The 14,702-nt window shown below is 40.5% G+C and overlaps 1 pseudogene; it reads left to right on the top strand.

Moving 5' to 3' along the window:
- The window catches only part of LOC147750538 (hyaluronidase pseudogene), a 25,996-nt pseudogene extending 12,430 nt beyond the window's left edge, over nt 1-13,566 (top strand).
- Nucleotides 13,567-14,702: the final 1,136 nt, after the last annotated feature.

Genomic DNA, 14,702 nt, shown 5'->3' with positions numbered 1-14,702 from the left:
CGTCTTCAGCCCGGCTTGCTTGAATCCAGTGGCAAAGTGAGCAAGGGACTCACGTCTGAGCATACCCTGCCACACTTATGGCGGCCAAAAGCGGTACAAAAGGGGGTGGTGATGGAAGGAGCATCTGAATCAATCAAACACTCACACCCAGTCAAAAGATCTTGGTTTAATCCATCACCGTTCTTTAGCCCACTCTGCCACCCCAGTTCAGACATGGCTATATGCAAATCAGTCTGACCCTGTGCCTCATGGGAACAGTCCAGCCTGAACCGCCAAGCCATGTCTTCCCTGGACCGGAAACAAGCTTCCGAGGACCAGTTTCTGGCATTCCAGCTGTCTTCAGCCCGGCTTGCTTGAATCCAGTGGCAAAGTGAGCAAGGGACTCACATCTGAGCATACCCTGCCACACTTATGGCGGCCAAAAGCGGTACAAAAGGGGGTGGTGATGGACGGAGCATCTGAATCAATCAAACACTCACACCCAGTCAAAAGATCTGGGTTTAATCCATCACCGTTCTTTAGCCCACTCTGCCACCCCAGTTCAGACATGGCTATATGCAAATCAGTCTGACCCTGTGCCTCATGGGAACAGTCCAGCCTGAACCGCCAAGCCATGTCTTCCCTGGACCGGAAACAAGCTTCCGAGGACCAGTTTCTGGCATTCCAGTCGTCTTCAGCCCGGCTTGCTTGAATCCAGTGGCAAAGTGAGCAAGGGACTCACGTCTGAGCATACCCTGCCACACTTATGGCGGCCAAAAGCGGTACAAAAGGGGGTGGTGATGGACGGAGCATCTGAATCAATCAAACACTCACACCCAGTCAAAAGATCTGGGTTTAATCCATCACCGTTCTTTAGCCCACTCTGCCACCCCAGTTCAGACATGGCTATATGCAAATCAGTCTGACCCTGTGCCTCATGGGAACAGTCCAGCCTGAACCGCCAAGCCATGTCTTCCCTGGACCGGAAACAAGCTTCCGAGGACCAGTTTCTGGCGTTCCAGCCGTCTTCAGCTCGGCTTGCTTGAATCCAGTGGCAAAGTGAGCAAGGGACTCACGTCTGAGCATACCCTGCCACACTTATGGCGGCCAAAAGCGGTACAAAAGGCGGTGGTGATGGACGGAGCATGTGAATCAATCAAACACTCACACCCAGTCAAGAGATCTGGGTTTAATCCATCACCGTTCTTTAGCCCACTCTGCCACCCCAGGTTCAGACATGGCTATATGCAAATCAGTCTGACCCTGTGCCTCATGGGAACAGTCCAGCCTGAACCGCCAAGCCATGTCTTCCCTGGACCGGAAACAAGCTTCCGAGGACCAGTTTCTGGCATTCCAGCCGTCTTCAGCCCGGCTTGCTTGAATCCAGTGGCAAAGTGAGCAAGGGACTCACGTCTGAGCATACCCTGCCACACTTATGGCGGCCAAAAGCGGTACAAAAGGGGGTGGTGATGGACGGAGCATCTGAAACAATCAAACACTCACACCCAGTCAAAAGATCTGGGTTTAATCCATCACCGTTCTTTAGCCCACTCTGCCACCCCAGTTCAGACATGGCTATATGCAAATCAGTCTGACCCTGTGCCTCATGGGAACAGTCCAGCCTGAAAGCAAGGATACATGCAATGCTGTCCTTAATGTAGAAGGAAAGCTGAATTGAAGTTGTGAATACAGCTGTCGCCAGTGTAGATTGAAGGCAGTTGTTGACACAAAGATCGATGAATGCCATTTAGTCATAGATAACAGAATCTGAGGACATAGTATAATTGTCTCTGCCTTAAGGACAGCAAGGAAGAATACAATGCTGTCCTCAATGTAGAAGGAAAGCTGAATTGAAGTTGTGAATGCAGGTGTACGCAGTGTAGATTGAAAGCAGTTGTTGACACAAAAATTGATAAATACTATTTTGTCATAGTTAACAGTATCTGAGGACACAGTATAATTGTCTCTGTCATAAGGAAAGCAAGGCTGAAAACAATACTGTCCTTAATGTAGAAGGAAAGCTCAATTGAAGTTGTGAACTGAGCTGTCCATAGTGTAGATTGAAGGCAGTTGTTGACACAAAGGTCGATGAATGCCGTTTAGTCACAGATAATAGAATCTCAGGATACAGTATAATTGTGTGTGCCTTAAAGGAAAGCAAGGCTAAATGCAATGCTGTCCTTAATGTAGAAGGAAAGTTGAATTCAAGTTGTGAACTCAGCTTTCCACAGAGTAGATCGAAGGTAGTTGTTGACAGAAAGATCGGTCAATGCAAGTTGTGAACCCAGCTTTCAGCAGTGTAGATTGAAGGTAGTTGTTGATAGAAAGATCGATGAATGCTATTTTGTCACAGTTAACAGAATGTAAGGATACAGTACAATTGTCTCTGCCTTAAGGAAAGCAAGGCTGAATACAATGCTGTCTTTAATGAAGAAGGAAAGCTGAATCAAGTTGTGAACCCAGCTGTCTGCAGTGTTGATTGAAGGCAGTTGTTGAGACAAAGGTCGATGAAAGCTATTTTGTAACCCTGGGCTAAGTACTTCGCTACGCCCACGGAGTGTTGCCTGCTTCGCCCTTTGCGTGGGCGTAGCGAAGTTGCCCGCCACCCGCCTCCCTCCCGCCCTCCCTAAATACTTAAATAACCCCCGGGACACAGCGGACAAGGTAAGTGGTTTTTAATTCATTTTTAAAAGGTAATTTAAGTATTTAGGGAGGGCGGGAGGGAGGCGGGTGGTGCATATAATTGTCTCTGCCTTCAGGAAAGCAAGGCTGAAAACAATGCTGTCCTTAATGTAGAAGGAAAGCTAAATTCAAGTTGTGAACTCGGCTGCCCACAGTGTAGATTGAAGGTACTAATTGACACAAACATTGATGAACGCTATTTTGTACAGTTAACAGAATGTGATGACGGAGTAAAATTGTGTCTGCCTTAAGTAAAGCAAGGCTGGATTCAATGCTGTCATTAATGTAGAAGGAAAGCTGAATTGAAGTTGTGAACCCTGATGTCTGCAATGTATATTGAAGGTGCTACTCGACACAAACATTGATGAATGATATTTTGTACAGTTAACAGAATCTGAGGGCATAGTACAATTGTCTGTGCCATAAATAAATTGAGACTAATATGTGGTACTCTGTTTTAAGAGTTTGCAGCATTCTTAAATGCACAAAGGCAAGCATTAAGTTTGATACCATGCTTATGTCATCAATAATGAGAAGTTTTATTTTCTTCAAGGGTCTTCACAACAAGCTTCAACAGATATCTTTTGGTATTGTAATTTGTTGTTATGTTCCATAGGTAGTATAAGTAAATGATGTAATGTAGCATTGGTAATGGTAACATTTGGTTATATTTTTATTATAAGGAAGTTATTACAAATATGCAATAGGGAAAAAATGCTGAATATGAAACTATTCTACAAGAGATAAGAATTGGAGAAATGACTGAACATGTCAAAGAGGTTTTACAGAGACGATTAGTTTAAAATGTGTTTCCAAAAGAAAATATTGTTGCTAAGCTTGTAGGTACTTTTAAAATAATTGACAATCCCAGTGAAGAAAAGCAGCAAGTGTGAAAATATCTTACTTCGTTCGGCCAGGGTATTAGGTACAATAAAAAGGTTTGATAAAGGTCCTTGACTTTGAATCAGAAAATGAAATTGAACAATAATTGATAACCCCTAGCCAAGAAAGGTAGTTAGTGTGCAAATTTTCACTGCCTTAGGCCGGAGTCATAGGTACAACAAAAAGCCTCAATAAAGGGCCACAAGTTTGTATCGGAATATGAAATTCACGAACAATTGATAACCCCAGCCAAGAAAGGTAGCAAGTGTACAAATTTCCCACTGCCTTCTGCCATATGAAAAAGGCTTGATAAAGGGCTTTGACTTTGAATCAGAATATGAAATTGAACAATAATTGATAATCCCGGTCTAGTAAGGCAGTAAGTGTCCAAATTTGCCACTGCCTTTGACTGGGGTAGTAGCTCCAACAAAAAGGCTCAATAAAGGGCCACGAGTTTCAATCAGAATATGAAATTGAAAAATAATTGATAGCTGGAGCCAAAATAGGTAGCAAGTTGGTGTGTGTTACATGTAGATGATGTGTTGATTGATTGGAAGATAAAAAAGGTGAAAAATTAGAAGGGCTGCAGACGCGCAAACTATCCACTGCGTTGTCAGGGAAGTGGATCTTTGGATTTCCAACTCATTATATGGATAGGGCATCGAATTTTGCAGTAGGAGCATAAGAAATGGCTACGACATCGAAGGAAGCAATGTAAGTGCATTAAGTTACCATTGTGGGCTGTAGGGCTGAAAAATTACAACACCGGGCCCATTTCTGGGATTCTACTTTAAATTAGAATAATACTTGGAAAAGGCTGCAAGAAAATTAGGAGGTAGGTGTGTTTCAGGTAATGGATGCAGAATAAGGTGAAAGGGAAGAAAGGTAGCAGATGCGGAAACAACCCACTGCCTTGTAAAGGAAATTGGGGTTTGGTTTTCTAGTCCATTACAGACTGTGAGTCGAATTCCGCAGTGGGAGCCTGAGAAACGGGTATCTCATCTAAGGAGTTAAGCAAGTGCACAAAGTACACACACTGTGTAGTGGAAAGGACGCAAGTGTGCAAATTACCGACTGCCATTCATGAGTAGTAGTTACCAAGAAGGTTCAAGAAAGGGTCTGAAGTTTGAATTACTTGAAGAATAATTGATAACCCCAGCCAAGAAAAGCAGCAAGTGTGAAAATTTCCTACTGCCTTCGGCCGGGGTCTTAGGTACAACAAAAAGGCTCAATAAAGGGCCAGGAGTTTGTATCAGAATGTAAAATTCATGAATAATTGAAAACCCCAGCCAAGAAAGGCAGCAAGTGTGCACATTTCTCACGGTCTTCGGCTGGGGTAGTAGCTACAACAAAAAGGCTCGAAAAAGGGTCTTGACTTTGAATCAGAATATTAAATTATATAATAATTGATAACCCCAGCCAAGAAAGGTAGTAGGTGTTCAAATTATTATTTTTTTTTAAAATAGGAAACTTAAAAAAGAAAGAGATAATCACGAGCTTTACCTAATAAAAATAAAGGAACAACAATTACAACTCGCTGCTTCCGAAGATAGAGCTAGAATACCGGGTCTTGAAAGGGAAATATTAGAGTTACAAACAGACTTAAGAGCTAGAGCTGACAAAAAAATCAAAGATAAGTGGGAAGTAAGCAAGCTTCGTAATTTTGAGTATGGTGAGAAACGTGGTTTCTTGTTAGCCTGGAAGTCAAGGACAGAGAGGAGCAGAAATAATATCAATCTTTTAACACAGCGTGGCACGGGATTGCCTCTAACAGAGGAAATAGAGATTAAAAGAGAGGCTAGAGCCTTTTATGAGGAACTATATCAAGAGAAGAAAAGCCGGGGTTTGGAAGAGCTGGATAACTGGTGGGCTTTGAGAGAGTTGCCCCAGTTGAGTGACTCTGATAAAGCTTTTCTAGTTACTGAGATTACGGAGGGAGAGGTTAGGTCGCAACTGAAAAAGATGGCTATAAATAAGGCTGCTGGACCTGATGGACTGCCGACTGAGGTTTATAAAGATAACATTGAAGAAACTTTAGCCCCACTACTAAGACTTTTTAATAAAATATTTTTACAGGGAGAGCAAACTCCAACCTCCTGGTCAGATGCCACAATCTCTCCGATAGCTAAACCGAATAAAGATCCGAAAAAGATTGAGTCATATCGACCGATTTCGCTCCTAAACCCGGACTCAAAAATCTATTCTTGTATATTGGCATCTAGACTAGCTAAAATAATTAAGTCTATTATTCACCCAGACCAGAGAGGGTTTATACCTGGCCGCCAATTGAATGAACTGACATTTCAAGTTATTGGAGCAAAAGATACAGCAATTGAGAAGAAGACACCGCTTACTATTGTATCAATAGACGCTGCAAAAGCGTTTGATCAAATTAACTGGCTCTTCTTGTGGAAGTCAATGACAAAATTTGGTTTTCCGGAAATTTTTATTAAAGGAATTGAGACACTATATAGAGGTCCCAGGACAGAAATTCTGGTGAATGGTAGTCTGTCCGAATGGCTGAATATCTCTAGAGGAACAAGGCAGGGTTGTCCCCTATCCCCCCTCTTATTTGATATTTATATTGAGCCTTTTGTTTGCTCTCTAAGGCAAGATTTAGTAATCAAATCATTCATATTGGGAGACTTAATGCTTAAGACATCTCTTTATGCCGATGACCTCCCTCTTTATACGTCTAACCCAGAGGAGGCAATACCCCGGCTATTTGCATTGGCCAAAGATTTTGGTACAGTATCGGGGTATAGCATCAACAAAGATAAAACGGACATAATGAGCTGGAACAATCTTACCCCGATCCCAGAAGCAAAATTAAAAATGAGATACTTGGGGATCCATCTCACTCATAATCTGGGAGAAATTTCTAAGACCAGTTGGTCAATAGTGGTAAAGGAAGTCAGGAAGCTCTTGACCCGTTGGAACACCTTGCCTTTAAACATCTATGGTAGGGTGAACCTGGTCAAAATGATAATCTTGCCTAAGTTTACCTTTTTATTCAACTCTATTCCTTTGACCTTTACCAAAAAAGATATTTCTAATTTGCAAGGGAGGATTGGCTCCTTTATTTGTGCTACTAAGTCCCCCAGAATAGCCTGGAAGAAGTGGAGAAGGGGACTAAAATTTGGTGGGTTGGCACTCGCAGATTTACTTCTCTATTGCTACGCATTTCAGTTTAAAAATTTTAGACTCTTAGTTAATAAGTTGGATTCCACCTCACATGGCAGACTCTTTCAGGCCATGTTATCAGACCTTCCACATAGTTCAGATTTTTTTTCTTTTTAAGTTTGGAGATCAGAAGTTCTTTAAAAAAATGTGTTTGAAGCTTTTACGGACAGCCCTAGATAATTGGCAATCGATAAGAAGAATCTTAAATATCCCTTATTACCATTCTCAAGCTCCAATTTGCGATTCCCCCGGCACTCCAGAATGCCTAATGGATCAACTTGCTCTCCCGTTGAGAAAAGCTGGCCTCATGAAATGGCGGACCTGTGCAATGGCTCGACATTATTAAGCTGGGAAACCCTATGAAGCTTAACAGAAGGTTCTATAACAAGATTCAAATTTTACAAGCTGTCTTCGTGGTGGGGAAGTCAAAGTTGGAACACAGAAGTGGAGAGTTCTCTTCTTGAATTAATAAGTAGGGAGAAGGGATGGAAGGGGGAGGTAGCTGTGTGGTATAGAACACTGGTGGGAAGCAAGGATAACTTAGAGGGTGAAATAACTAAGTTATGGGACACCTCTTCAGTACAGATTCCAGGTGTTATATCAAAAGTCTGGATAGACTCTTTCACACTTTCTCAGAAAATTATAAAACCATCCAACTTGAGAAGAAACCACTTATTCACTGCATATAGGGCCTATTGAACTCCGGCGAAGCTTTCAAAAATCGCAATAGAAGAGTACTCATGTCCAAGATGTAGGTTTCCAGCAGCAGATGATGGTCATATGTTTGTTGGATGCCCTGAAATAGTTAGCTATTGGAGACAGGTGTGTAGCTTTCTAGAAGAAGTACTCTTATCACCAATTGCATGTACTCCTAGACTAGTCTTTTTTGGTTTCCCTTCTGATTATCTTATAAATAGTTATATATCACATTTTTTCTTTTATGTGGATGTTATTTCCAGGAGGGAGATCTGTATAGAATGGAAATCTGAACACCCTCCCAAATTTGCTGATTGTCTTAGAAATATTATGGCGGTGAGCAAACTGGATTTGTTGTGTGGAGGGGTAAATTCTGTTAAACTTTGGTCTGCCTTAAAAGCATGGTGTGACAAATAACAACAAAGTCCAATGATTATGCCAGAGGTTAAGTGGTCCCGTCCTCCCTATGTGGCAAGCAACATCGTGAGAGGGAGTAGGACTGGAAATGACCTACCTCTGGGCAATCTCCATCGGCTATCCACAAACTCAAGGGCAGGAAAGGTTGCTTTGTGTCAGTGGCCTGGAGTACGCCCATTTAGAGCTAATATCTACTGGTGGCATATATGAGGACAAAAAAAAAAGTAAGTGTTCAAATTTACCACTACCTTTGGCCGGGGTAGTAGCTATAACAAAAAGGCTCAATAAAGGGCCACGAGTTTGAATTAGAATATGAAATTCAAGAATAATTGAAAACCGCAGCCAAGGAAGGGAGCTAGTGTGCAAATTTCCCATTGCCTTCTGCCGGGGTAGTATCTACATGAAAAAGGCTTGATAAAGGGCCTTGACTTTAAATCAGAATATTAAAATGAACAATAATTGACTAATCCGGGCAAGAAAGGCAGCAAGTGTGAAAATTTGCTACTGCCTTTGGACGGAGTAGTTCTTACAACTAAAAAGCTTGATAAATGTCTGATGAGTAATGTTGAGGACAGCTATGCTCCTGTTTGTTTTTGATGAGGTTGATGAACTTTTCTGTTATGTGAAACAGTCTATTGCAATAAATGCATAGAAATATAGGTTGAACAAAATCAAGATTTATATGTGAGTATGGACTGTTAGCTGAAGATGCTGTTGCAGCAGTTGATGTGCTCGGTGTAGCAGGAAGTGAGTTGCCCTTCAATGTTTGTGTTGCAGCTCAAGCAAAGTTGTTGAGGTGCGAGTTCTTCACGCGTCGCACTATATTTGGTGTGCTAAAGAAGTATTTTTTGGATGGATTACCCTTTGAAAGAGTTGTTTGGCAAATTTTAAAGATTACTTTTACAGTATTAACCTTTGGCTGGGGTAGTAGGTACAACAAAAAGGCTTGATAAAGGGTCATGACTTTGAATAGGAATATTAAATTTAACAATAATTGATAACCCCAGCCAAGAAAGGTAGCGAGTGTGCAAATTTCCTATTGCCTTCGGCTGGGCTAGTAGCTACAACAAAAATGCTCGATAAAGGGGTTGCACTTTTAATAGGAATATGAAATTAAACAATAGTTCATAACCTCTGCAAAGAAAGGCTGCAAATGCACACATTTCCCACTACCTTTTTTTGGGGTAGTTGATACAACAACAAGGTTTGATAAAGTGCCTGCACTTTGAATAGGAATATGAAATTGAACAATAGTTGATAACTCCTGCAAAGAAATGCAACAAGTGTGCAAATTTCCCACTATCTTCTACCGGGATAGTATGTACATGAAAAAGGCTTGATAAAGAGCCTTGACTTTGTATCAAAATATGAAATTGAACAATTGTTGATAATCCGTGCGAAGAAAGTCAACAAGTGTGTACATTTTCCAGTGCCATTGGACAGGTTAATAGCTACAACAAAAAAGCTTGATACAGGGCCTGCACTTTGAATACAGATATGAAATAGAAGAATAGTTGATAAGCATAGCCAAGAAAGGCAGTAAGTAGGTGTGTGTATGTGTAGATAATGTGTTGATTGAGTGCTAGATGAATAATATAAAAAACTAAGAAAGGCTGCAAGTGTGCAAATTATCCACTGCCATTCACAGGTAGTAGTTATCAAGAAGGCTCAATAAAGAGCCTGTAGTTTGAATTAAAATAACAAACAGAAGATTTGATAATCATAGACTATACTGGCTCTTTTTTAATATTGGTTGACTTTTGTTAAGCTTTTTTTTATACATGAACAGCAGGAAGTGCACCAATTACCCAGTGACATTCACGAGTAATAGTTAGCAAAAAGGGTCAATAAAGGGTCTGGAATTTGAAGTTGAATTACTTGAAGAATAGTTGATAAACCCAGCCAAGAAAGGCTGCAAGTGTGCAAATTTCCCACTGACTTCAGCCGAGGTAGTAGCTACAACAAAAAGGCTCCATAAAGGGACTTGACTTTGAATCACAATATGAAATTCGAGAATAATTGATAACCCCAGCCAAAAAAGGCAGTTAGTGTGCAAATTTGCCACTGCCTTCTGCCAAAGTAGTATCTACATAAAAAAAGGCTTGATAAAGGGACATGAGTTTGAATCAAAATATGAAATTCAAAAGTAATTGATAACCCCAGCAAAAAAAGGCAGCAAGCGTGCAAATTTCCTACTGCCTTTGGCCGGGGTAGTAGGTACAAAAAAATGGTTCGATAAAGGGTTTCGACTTTGAATCAGAATATGAAATTCAAGAGTAATTGATAACCCCAGATAAGAAAGGCAGGAAGTGTGCAAATTTTCACAGCCTTCGGCTCGGGTAATTGTTACAACAAAAAGGGCCTGCAGTTTGAATACGAATATGAATAGTTGATAACCATAGCCAAGAAAGGCAGCAAGTAGGTGTGTGTACGTGTAGATAATGTGTTGATTGAGTGGAACATGAATAATGTAAAAACTAAGAAAGGCTGTAAGTGTGCAAATTAGCCACTGCTATTCACGGCTAGTAGTTTGCAAGAAAGCTCAATAAAGGTCCTGCACTTTGAACTAGAATAACAAAGAGAAGATTTGATAACCATAGACTATACTGGCTCTTTTTTAATATTGCTAGACTTTTAAGCTTTTGTTTATACATGAACGGCAGGAAGTGCACAAATTACCCACTGCCATTCACGGGTAGTAGTTACCAAGAAGGCTCAATAAAGGGCCTGTACTTTGAATTACAATAACAAAGAGATGATTTGATAACCATAGACTATACTCGCTCTTTTTTAATATTGCAGAGCAGAATGTGTTTCTCTTTAATGGGAAATGGTACAGATAGATGTGTGGGACTGCTATGGGTTCCAGATTTGCGCCTCCTTTGCCTGTCTCTTTATGGGATGGTTGGAGGTGGTGCACATCTGGGGCCCAGGTGGTTGCCCGTGGCTTGATTTTATCTGTTACTATGGACGGTACATTGATGACTGCCTTTTAGTCTGGACGGGTGGCGAGCCTGAAATACTATGCTTTTTTAAGTATATGAATAACAACGAAGCTAACATGATGTTTACTATAAATTACAACAGTGAGAGAATAGTGTTCCTTGATGTTGAATTTTTCATTGTAAATAACGAAGTTTGCAGTAAGCTGCACAGAAAATCAACTGCTTGCAACTCAACTCTGCACGGTAGCAGCGCCCACCCGAGAACGCAAGTGAACTCCATACCTTATGGAGAGCTTTACAGAGCACGCAGAAACTGCTCCAGGTAACCAGAATTCCTAGAGTGTATTGGAAATATGGAACATCGCTTCCTATCTCGGGGATATGACAATAAAGTGGTTGCACGAGCAAAACAGAGAATTAGTGAGCATCCCAGGGAACAAACATTAACATCTAAGACTAAAACTAAAAATAAGAACATGTCCATGGTGCGCCTTATTACCAACTATAATGCCCTGTCCTCTAAAAGATATAGGATACTGAATAAGTACTGGTTCCTCCTAACAGCTGACCCTGGGCTCCGCCCACATATTGTAGGCCTCCCGTTGGTGTCTTACCGTAAGGGAAAGACAATCAGGAATATCCTAAGCCATCGTTATCCTAGACAACATTCACAAGATCCTAATTGGCTACACATAAGAGGTATTGGATCTTTTAGATGCGGAAACTGTAGTATGTGTAGTAGGATGATGCAGGGCATACCCCTATTTAGCTACAATGGTTCGCAAAATTACAACATTACCACACATATTGACTGCAATACTACCTACGTAGTGTATGCTGTGATTTGTAAATGCGAATTGATCTACGTTGGAAGCACCATTAGGAGGCTTAAGGACAGGATATCAGAACACTTCAGGGCTCTGAAGAATCAGATACCAGATATCCAATTGCTACTCACGCTGCTGATTGTGGATCACAGGGTGCCCACCCCACGTTTACATTCCATGGGATAGAGAATGTTCAGATAGATGTGAGGGGCGGCAACAGAGAGCTTAGACTACGACAGAGGGAGGCTCGCTGGATTTTAACTTTGCGTGCAGTAGATAAGGGACTAGATTTTGACAATGAACTACAATACTTTTTAGGATGAATGTTTTGATTACATATGAACTGTATAGACTTCTCGTCACATATTGTGGATGTGTTGTTTGTTCATGTTGTTAATTCTTGCAATCTTGTAAATGCACATGACCAGCATTTTACTGATATGATGTATTACTTATAACAGGGTTCTAGATAATGAGAAACTGCCCTGTTTTAGGATTACATGCTGAATGGAATCATCTTACTAACATTATAATCACCTTTATCCTTTGTAAAACGGGTTCATGCACAAACTAATATTGGCTCTGGTTCACTTTATGGACACAGTTAATCTTTTACACACAATTCGTTTTTTCTTTATGCTCTGGCCACTACATTGTTTTATTGGTAGATTTAGACAGAAATAGGTACCCAATACTACTTATACCCTGATTTTGACAAGGGTAATTGACTTATGCGGTCCTGTGCTTTTAGATGCACTTTTAGAGTACTCAATTGAGTTTTTTGACCTGGATTACAGACGAATATACAATAATGGGCGCCATTTTGGAAGAGTCTCAAACCGGGGAAGTATTGGTCCCTCTTTTGTAATTGAGTCACAGTATAAATTGACACTAAAAGATGGCGCGGGTGCTAGACTCCATGCTCGTGGTGCCATCGTGATTTAAAACATCATAACCTACATAGGCAAGAAAATTACGAATATTTTCATCCCTTCTGAACCCTTAAATTGTATAACACATTGTTCTAATTGCTATTGAACGACTCGCTAACACCGTAATGTAAAGTCGGAATTTTTGTCATTGTTTGAACGGCTGCTCGCCGAGTGATTTTAACGTGCCCTGACTCGAGTATGTTAAAATAGTACGAGTAGGGCAAGTATACAACGTTTTAGCAATTGCGTGACAGATATTTCATGTAAACATAGCGCCGAGGTTTAATATCAATATATCCTTCGCTTTAGATGTGGAAAGCGGATTTGCCCTGACGAGGGTTTCATTTATTGACAATAACAGAAGTGCTACTTCTTCACCAATTCGACCATCTAATTTTACTTACTGTGAGTATTGAGGTCGGTCTACTGACTGGTGTCACTATCACTCTGTGGTCGAGTTAGACCTTATATAGTAAAATCCTTTTTTGTGATTTGTGTGTTGTACAGCTTATAATAAACGCCGCTTGGAACAGAAAGCTATTGGTGACGCCATTTTCGCAATTAACATACTGGTGAGCCATTATTTCAGGTTAACACTTTTTTCACGTACTGAGATCCAATTGTTTGGAGGCATTTGGAATTTACTTTTTTGAACAGCACTAGGTTAGACGTGTGTTTTGGGATATTCTTTTCTCTCTCACTTTTAATGATTTAAATTATTGTTTTTTTTGCTTAGGGTCTTATAAGTCTATCTTGCACTTCTTTTCTTTCATAAACAATGGTAGGAGTCTTTTGGTGTTATTTGGTATACTTGAAAAGTGGTGAATTCACACTGGGGTGTTGACTCACTCTACTACACTGACACAGAGGTGAAACCTTGCTCTGAACGCTCCTGTCATTTATAGTGACAATGCCATGTTGAGGTTCAGATTAAAACTTGCCCTCTCTAAGTTGCTTTTAAATATGTTTTATTTGATATATTTAGTTTGTAATTGTTGTCTCTGTTATACATTCTAGCCCTGATGAAGTCTAAATGCATATACTGCTTTAATTAGACGAAACACGTGTTGGCTAGCAATCCAAAGAGAGGCTGTAAAGAACATTAAAGAAGAAGATTGACACCTACTCTGGATTATGATGTTTTATTTAAAAGTTGCTTTGTATAAGGTTTGATACTGCTCGGGATACATTGTACATAACTTTTTTAATATTGGTAGACTTTTGTTAAGCTTTTTTTCATACATGAACAGCAGGAAGTGTGCAAATTACCCACTGCCATTCATCAGTAATAGTTACCAAGAAGGCTCAATAAAGGGCCTGCACTTTGAATTTGTATTACAAGAAGGATAATAGATAACCCCAGCCAAGAAAGGCAGCAAGTGTTCAAATTTTCCACTGCTTTCGGCCGGGGTAGTTGATAGAATAAACAGGGCTTGCTAAAGGGACTACAGTTTGAATAGGAATATGAAATTGAACAATAGTTCATAACCCCTGCGAAGAAATGCAGCAAGTGTACAAATTTCCCACTGCCTTCTGCCAGTGCAGCATCTATATGAAAAAGGCTTGATAAAGGGCCTTGACTTTGAATCATAATATGAAATTGAACAATAATTGATAATTCCAGTCAAGAAAGGCAGTAAGTGTCCAAATTTACCAGTACCTTCGACTGGGGTAGTAGCTACAACAAAAAGGTTCAATAAAGGGCCACGAGTTTGAATCAGAATAATTGATAACTGGAGCCAAAAAAGGTAGCAAGTTGGTGTGTGTTACGTGTAGATGGTGTGTTGATTGAGTGGAAGATCAAAAAGGTGAAAAATTAGAAAGGCTGCAGACGCGCAAACTATCCACTGCGTTGTCAGGGAAGTGGATCTTTGGATTTCCAACTCATTGTACGGATAGGGCATCGAATTTTGCAGTGGGAGCACAAGAAATGGGTATAACATCGAAGGAAGCAATGTAAGTGCATTAAGTTCCATTGTGGGCAGTAGAGCTGAAAAATTACAACACCAAGCCCATTTCAGGGACTCTACTTTGAATTAGAATAATACTTGGCAAAGGCTGCAAGAAAGTTAGGAGGTAGGTGTGTTTCAGGCAGTGGATGCAGAATAATGTGAAAAGGAAGAAAGGTAGCAGATGTGGAAACAACCCACTGCTTTGTA

This window comes from Lissotriton vulgaris, chromosome 1_1 (genome assembly GCF_964263255.1).
Source record: "Lissotriton vulgaris chromosome 1_1, aLisVul1.2, whole genome shotgun sequence".
Lineage (NCBI taxonomy): Eukaryota > Metazoa > Chordata > Amphibia > Caudata > Salamandridae > Lissotriton > Lissotriton vulgaris.
Note: the sequence above shows the minus strand (reverse complement) of the source record. Positions and strands in the feature narration are given on the sequence as shown.